Below are 6,725 nucleotides of genomic sequence, written 5' to 3'. Positions count from 1 at the left end.
TTAGCAATGCATCCCTTCAAGGCTTCCCGTTCGGGTTGAGACACCTGATACAATCTAGAACTATCAGTGGGGTATTAGGAATCAAATCTATGGCGCAGTCGTAAGATCGATGGGGGAGCAATGACTGTGCGCGATCTTTACTAAACACGATTTCAAGTCATGGTATTCTGCTGGTACATTGTCTAGGCAAATAGCTTTGGGGTTGGGGTCGACTGGCGGTACAGATCCACCGTTGGCTGATTTAAGACAGTGTACATGACAAGAAGGATTCCAGTTTTCTAAAGCGAGTTTTTTCCCAGTCGATGTCTGGATTATGCAATTTTAGCCATGGCAACCCCAAAATAACAGGAGCAGCTCGAGAAGGCATAACAAAAAACGTATTTTGCTCCACGTTGTTACATACAAAATAAATACTAGCGGACCGGTAATTAGTCTAAGTCAGAGGTATCATCGCGCTAGTTCGCCTTTAATTGCTGAGTTTAGTCCATGACGAAACAGACAACATAGTGTTCGGTCATCGAAGCCACTCTCGGCGCACGATTGAGAGGCCGCTGCAGGTCCCCGGTTGGTGGAGAGGTGCGCGTGCGGCGTGGAAGCCGCGGCAGGTCCTTTGGTGGTGATGTGCCTGCGCGGTTGAGAGGCCGCGGTCAGTTGTTTTGGGTACTGGGGGGCGTCTCGGGTACACAGCTAGAACGGAAATGGGTCGCTGGCACGCAGCGGCTCGGTGCCTAACAGCCATCGTGGAACCGGGTTGGCGGGACGCTGCGTGATTCAGAGCGGAAGGTAGGTGGGTCGGCTCTCGGCAGAAACAGACACGCGTGTTTTGCGGCACGCGGTGTGGTTGCGAGTCATTGCAAGATGGGCGCTTTGGGCCGCACGGTGTGGCTCAAGTCCAGGGCTCAATGACTGCAGCCACGTGGTCACTCTCAGCGTGTTTGGCGACCACGTCTCTCGTGATGGTCAGGAGAAGTTCATGGGGCAAGAGGCGAAGAGGGAGAAGTGGGGTAAGTTCCTTCACGCGCTGACTTTTAAGCTTGTGTCCCAGGGGGGTCAAGCGCTCCCGTGTCTTCCCTGCGCTTGAAGCAGACTTAGTCGACTGAGACAAAGCTTTTGGCATAGCATTTGATAATTTTTTATCGGAATTGACAAGCCAGATGCTTCATTTACATTCTGAACACATTTCAAACATTACCGCGATCATAAAGTTATTAAATCCGCTAAGCTTACTAATTGGCTAAACTTTGATGGCTCCAGAAGTTACACGCATCATTCATTTGAGATAGACATACAGGTTGTGTACAAAGATAAACAAGATGTCAGTTAAGTACATGTAATCTGTTTATGTCCCAAATTAGGTAGATTTCAGATTAATTATGAGCGGCAGGATTTAATGATTGAGTTCACTTAAAGAACTGTCATGCCCATCACTACTGGTCACTGTATAACAAGTGGACAGTATGTGCTGCTTTGAAGACGCCCTTTTTCATTTATTGCTCAGCTCCTTAGACAGCAATATTATATTTGGTAGATGCATCTTTTGTTGAATTACAGGTTGTTTAATAAAAATTGTAAACATCAACATGCGTATAATTTATACATGTATTTAAAGGTGAACTAACGTGAGCTTTGCAGCGACAACAACAGCCATCCTCTTCTGGATGCCCTGACACTAACAAAATAATTTGTTTGTGAAATTCTGCCCTTTTGTACTGTAACGAACTAAGTGTGTGTTCTGGGGTTGCCATTTCTGTTTAGCACTTATGTCTGACTGTTAGTGAATCTAACATCGGTCTGGCGGGAGGTACAAGACAATTGTACAAATACAGGTTCCACCAGATAGTCTACTTTGAGCCCAGTTTCAAACGAGCGGATTTTGGTGGGCGTGGCCAAGGCTCGCCTGATTCCAAGTGCTTCTGTTAACAAAATGAGTTGGGTGTGGCCAAGGCTCTCCTGCGCCACCTGCTTCGGTCTACACTGTCTTTCTGTCATGTTTTGGCTCTGTGAGGGTTGGGTTTTTGTTGTTTTTGTCTGTAGTTGGTGTTTTTAGTTTTGTGTTCCTGGTTTCTTCCCTTGTCTTGTTATGCCTAACCATGTCCACCTGTGTGTCTTCCCTTCCTCAGGTGTGTCTCATTAGTGTTGGCGTATTTAGTCTGTTGTGTTTGTCCAGTCGGTACGGGTGCATTGCCTGTTATGTGTGGAAGTTTGTGCGTCAAGCCTTTGTCACAGCCAAGTCATCTTTGTCTCAGCTAAGTCATCGCCACACCCAAGTTATTACTACAGTCATCATCGTCACAGATAACCAAGTTGTCCTCGTAGCAGCTAACCAAGTCATCCTCGTCACAGCTACCCAAGACGTCCTCGTCACAGCTAAACAACCCGTCCTCGTCGCAGCTAACCAAGTCGTCCTCGTCACAGCCAACCAAGTCGTCCTCATCACAGCCAAGAAGCCATAGCCCCAGCCAAGTCAAGGCAAATCCGGTCCTGTCACGTCACGCTCGGTCGAGTCATGGCGACCAGTGTACTCACGCCCTGTCCAGTCATGGCAACCAGTCTACTACCGTCCCATCCAGTCATGGTGACCAGTCTACTCACGGCCCGTCCAGTCATGGCAACCAGTCCAGTCACAGCCTGTCCAGTCACAGCCTGTCCAGTCATGGCGACCAGTCCAGTCACAGCCTGTCCAGTCATGGCGAGCAGTCCAGTCCTGTCACGTCACGTCCAGTCATGATTGTCTGCTCACCTTTCTCCCTAAGTTTCATTAAAGTTCCTCATATTGCACTTCATTCCTGTCTCACTGCCTTGCTTCCCCACATTTGGGTCCACCATCCCTCAACCACTCACGCCTGACACTTTTCATGTCTGTATCAGGCTACATGCTTTTTTTACTCTTCAGTTTCAATAGATGAACACCAAATGCCACCTTTATGTACAAAAGGCTATTACAACAGGCATAATTGATTACATTATTCTCAACCAACTCGGTTGCCGCTTGCCACACAGCCGTCCTTCCACGGAGCCTGCTGGCTCGCAGAAGCTGCTCGGTATCGAGGCAGGCCCCGGTTGGGCGGCGATGGACCTTCGCGAGAGAAAGACCGCAGGTCCCCGCTTTGCCAGCGGTAAGACCAGCCCCGACAGCTGCCTCGCTGCCGAATGGCTTCGGCGAGCCGGTGGCGCAGGGCCCGCCTTGATGCCGAATGGCTTCCGCAAGCCAGCGGTGCAAGGCCTGCCTTGATGCTGAACAGCTTCCGCGAGCAGAAACCAGCCATATGATGTGGTTGTCATTTACACCAAAATCCTGTTTAAATTTAGGACCATATATTCATTATGGGAAACAAATTACAGAGTAACAAATATATTCATTGGTACCATGAAAAAATGGCTTTATTATCAAGTATCTTGCTTGTTATACAGGAGCCCAAGACAGGAGATAAAGCAAATACATGTAATCAAATTTCTTATTCGAACATATTATGTTGCGAATCAGTTGCCTCCATCTAACCCCGTCCTCTGCATCCTCTGCTCTCACACCAACTACCTTCATGTCCTCTTTAACTACATCCATAAACCTTCTCTTTGGTCTTTCTCTAGAGCTCCTGCCTGGCATTTGGAAACTCAGCATCTTTCTGCCAATATACTCACTAATTATGTGTTATGTGTGAACACACTGATACATTTCCAGCATTCACAACGTTGAAAAACAAAATCCATGTACAGTAAAAATGGGAGCCTGGGGGCGGCTGGGTTGGGGTGGATGGGGGGCGTGGGGGGACCGGTGGGGTGCCTGGCGGGCCTGCAGTGCCCCGTCCTGCTGCGTTGGGTTGGGGGCGCAGGCCGTGTTAGGGTGGGGGGCGCTCCTGCTCCTGGGTTTGCTCTCCGGCCGGTGGCCCTGGCGGGGCCTGGGGGTCGTCCTTTGGCGCTGAGTTGGTGAGGAATTCTGGTTGGTGGCCCGGTGGGTGGTGTCTGGCCGGTGCTGGATTTCACTTTCCTTTGTTTTCTTTGGTCCCCTCGGGTCTCCTAGGTGAACGGTATGGGATTTTTTCTAATAGGTTTTTGGTGAGCTAACGAATTCACGCACGCACACACATACACATACACATACTCACCCACATACAAAAAAAAAGAAAAAAAAGAGCAATGATGATGACATTATCGAATGAACAATACTGAGCTCTTTTTGAAAAAAATAAATAAATAAATAAATACGGCTCTGTGACACACTGCAAAAGAGCTCCATCTGCTGGTCAAACCTGCAAACATGGAATTTTTAGAATCAGTGTTTACAAAGCTTCATTCTTTGCTTTCATGTAATGAGCTTCAGCATTTCATATGTTCAATAAAGTTTCAGTGGATGTTGTCTATCTTTTTCAACTGCGGGATTGTGTTGTCCTTTTAAAGTGTGATTTACACAAGTAAAGTTGACCTTTCAAGTCTGTCATTTAGTCATTGTTTTGTCTGTGGTGTTCAAAACAGTATTTTTTAATGCATGACATAATACTGTAGTATTGTAAGCAGCTAGTTTTAGATGTTGGAGAGTACATATGTATTATGTCTGAAATACGGTATACTAGTGTATGCATACACAGTAAATTATGTACAGTGAAGTTTAGAGTAGAACCAAATAGACTAAATTTTAGAGTAGGCTAATATTTACACTTGGAAGATAGTAAAATAAAGAATTTAAAAAAATAAATAAAAGTCACTAATGGGTTGAGGAATAAACTCACGACCTTCAGTTTTGCAGACTGCCACACTATTACCTGAGCTATGCCCCTCCTGATTTTTGCTTATCTCCAACAGACCAAAAATATTGTTTTTGGTCTCTTGATCAGGAAGATTCCAGCTGACAAGAGTGATATAGGCTACGAACGAACAGCAGGAGCTGTGTGGCTCAAGGAGTAGTTTGGCTGTCTCCCAAACTGAACGTTGTGAGTTTGTTCATCAACTTTTGAGTGACTGTCATTTTTTTTTTTCAATTCTTTATTTTTCTCTCTCCCGAGTGTAAATATTACTCTAAAACTGTCTATTTGGTCCCACTCTAAATCGAGTCAAATTTACTCGACAGAATTTACTGTGTAGGTGTAGTTCTTGTGAACAGGGATATTGTTTTATTCTATGGTATATGGATTTCCATATTACTAAAATGAAGAGAGAAAAAATAGCCGAATGATCATAACCTTTCTTATTTTGTGTCAAATAAATGGGGCTTTTAATTACTGCAGACAGGTTTGTCAGACACCAAGTTAATCTTTCCCGCGAAACCGCATGAAGTCGCTGACACGTCTGTGACGTTCCAGGCCTCGTTTGCAGTGGTCATGTGATTTTCGGCATCTCCGAAGCAGTTGTCGGAACACTGCTTCGACACGCCTCCGCTTCATTTGCTCGAATCTGATTTGAGCAGGAAGGCTCAAGTGTAACATCTCATCCGTTTGAAAGCGGCTTTAGCAGTTTTGCGTTTTTTGTATGAACTTTTTAGTCATTTGATATCCACCTTTTTTGTTGGTGTATTTTTAACCTTTTTCAAGTGATGTCAAATAAACTGTTGAAACACACTTTCATGATCGGACCTCGTCCTTACAGAGCACCACACGGAAACGACTTCAGGACCCTCAAGCAGCACATTTGCAGTAGATTGCCTCTACATTGTATCATCTGCCAGTTGGCTAATGATAATGGCGTAATCTGCGATTGAGATGCCTTTCAATGGACTAAGCTTAATATAATTGGTAAGTAGTTGAGTACAAAGCAGAAAAAGATAAGGAAATAATGGGCATGGCATCCCTGCCAGACTCCACGTTTAGGAAAAAAACGGGAAGGAAAATATGTGTACATTGTTATGATAGCACTGCAAAAATATTTTCCAAAACCAAACTTTTCCAAGGCATGATAAATAAATGTATGTTCTGTCGTGTCAAAAGCCTTATAAAATCTAAGAAAAGAATAAAACATTATCAGGACATAAATCTGAATAATCAATTACATCTAATGCTAATCTGATATGATTGCAAATATGTCTGTTTTTCATGAAGCCAGGTTGAGTCTCATCAATTATGGAATCGAGAACAGCTTTTATTCTTTGACATCACATTGTAGTCCGTAGGTGAAGTCGGGGTACTTTTTTTGACTATGCAAGTTTTTTTTCTTTCTTTCCAGTTGAGGTGGCTGGGGCATCTGGTTCGGATGCCTCCTGGGCGCCTCCCTGGGGAGGTGTTCCGGGCATGTCCTACCGGCAGGAGGCCCCGGGGACGACCCATGACACGCTGGAGAGACTACGTCTCACGGCTGGCTTGGGAACGCCTTGGGATCCCATCGGAGGAGCTGGCTGAAGTGGCTAGGGAGACGGAAGTCTGGGCTTCCCTGCTAAAGCTGCTGCCCCCGCGACCCGACCCCGGATAAGCGGAATTGAAGACGGAACGGAACGGAAGTTTTTTTTCTCATACAACTTTATTGAACATTTCTTAAAACAGCATACGACATTATTAATACCGAAAACCCCAAAGCAGCCAGGGGGATATTTAAATAAAAACATTTAAAAAAGAGCATAAAGCCACAGTTCTTATCGCTTTCTTGTTGATAGATCTCAATATATTATTAATGTTTTGTTTGGTTTCCATTTCAAACACTAAAAACAATTGGTTTTGAATGACTAACTTTGGATTTGTGTGTATGAAATTTCGCAAAAATAATTATCAAGTTTATTAGAAACTTTTTTTTGTTTACTATCATTA

Source organism: Leptonotus elevatus, chromosome 9 (assembly GCF_054856555.1).
Source record: "Leptonotus elevatus isolate MCC_2025b chromosome 9, RoL_Lele_1.0, whole genome shotgun sequence".
NCBI lineage: Eukaryota > Metazoa > Chordata > Actinopteri > Syngnathiformes > Syngnathidae > Leptonotus > Leptonotus elevatus.
Note: the sequence above shows the minus strand (reverse complement) of the source record.